The sequence below is a fragment of the Microtus ochrogaster genome, unplaced genomic scaffold, assembly GCF_000317375.1.
Source record: "Microtus ochrogaster isolate Prairie Vole_2 unplaced genomic scaffold, MicOch1.0 UNK27, whole genome shotgun sequence".
Lineage (NCBI taxonomy): Eukaryota > Metazoa > Chordata > Mammalia > Rodentia > Cricetidae > Microtus > Microtus ochrogaster.
This window is the reverse complement of record NW_004949125.1, coordinates 4954666-4955507: the sequence shown is the minus strand read 5'-3', so window position 1 is coordinate 4955507 and position 842 is coordinate 4954666.

Here is an 842-nt window from a genome sequence, read left to right as displayed (position 1 = left end):
TGATGTATAATTCTGTGATTCCAGAAAAAAAAAAAAAAAAAAAAAAGGTAAATTCTTAAAAATGCAGCTTGGGAGATGGCTCAGTGTATTAAGAGCACTTGTTCCTCTTTCATAGTAACTATATTCAGTTTCCAGCACTCACATGTGCTCACAGCTGTAACTAGTTCCTGGGGATCTGACACCTGGCTTCCATGGGCACTGCAAATGTGTGCTGCACAGACATACATAGAGGCAAAACGCCATACGCATAAAAAGTTTATTAAATCTTTTCTGATATTTTTGTGTTTTTTCTAGTCAGGGTTTTACTATGTAGTCCTGGCTGTCCAGCAGCTCACTATGTAGACTGGGCTGACCTCGAAATCACAAAGATCTGCCTGATTCTGCTGGAATTAAAGGTAGGTGCCACCGTGTATGCCAAGACCTGAATTCAAGTCCCAGCAGCCATGTCAAGTGGCCTACACCTTAAGGCTAATTCTAGCTCTGGGGGTTTTACAGTCTGGGCTCCTCAGTACATCTAAGTACACACATACATACATACACAAGAATGTATTTTAAAACTTCCAGAATTAATTGGGCCAGGAGAATGGTTCAGTATAAAGATGCTGCAAAAGCCTGGTGACATAAGTTCTAACCCCAGAACCCACAGAAAAATGTAAGGAAAGAACCACCTCCAAAATGGTGTCCTCTGGTCTCAACACGTGTGTTGTGATACATTTGCTGTCCATCACACACGTAAGTAAATATAGAATTAAGATTCCTCCTGTTAATATACATATAGGTACGAAAACCAATTTACAGAAGTTTTTTTAAAAAATGAATAAACATCTAGCTGTGGAAATTTG